Source organism: Spea bombifrons, chromosome 1, assembly GCF_027358695.1.
Source record: "Spea bombifrons isolate aSpeBom1 chromosome 1, aSpeBom1.2.pri, whole genome shotgun sequence".
NCBI lineage: Eukaryota > Metazoa > Chordata > Amphibia > Anura > Pelobatidae > Spea > Spea bombifrons.
Window position 1 is genome coordinate 482,501 of NC_071087.1, and position 693 is coordinate 483,193.

Below are 693 nucleotides of genomic sequence, written 5' to 3' on the forward strand. Positions count from 1 at the left end.
GGTATATTACTGTATATCTCCCGCTGGGGGGATATATTACCGTATATCTCCTGTTGGGGGGGTATATTACCGTATATATCCCGTGGGGGGTTATGCTCTGGGGGTATTAACGCGGTTTCCACGGTTCCTGACGTCCTGAATCTCGTTTATTTTCAGGCAGCCACAGAAATCCCCGAAGAAGATGTGGCAGCGGCTGAGTCCCTGACATCATCACAGGGCTCAGGGGCGAGAGAGGACGGGGCCCCCGCGGCGAGAGAGGACGGGGCCCCCGCGGGGAGAGAGGACGGGGCCCCCGCGGCGAGAGAGGACGGGGCCCCCTCGGGGAGAGAGGGCGGGGCCCCCTCTGGGAGAGACGGTGGGGCCCCCGCGGCGAGAGAGGACGGGGCCCCCTCGGGGAGAGACGGCGGGGCCCCCGCGGCAAGAGAGGGCGGGTCCCCCGCAGCGAGTGAGGACAAGAAAGGCGTCTCCAGGGGCGCTTCTCCGGTGCAGACCCCTCAGGTAGCGCTCCTGCCTGCACCTCCTGCGCAGCCCCCAAGGAGACCCTATCGCCCTCACCGCGGCCCCCTGCGCTCGGCGCCCGTGAAGGAGATCACAAAGTCTCTTGAGGAGACGGAGAAGGAGATGTTCTTAGAGCGGCTTCTCAGAGAACAGCGAGAGGACAACGAGGACACAAGCGTCGCCCCGCTGCCCACT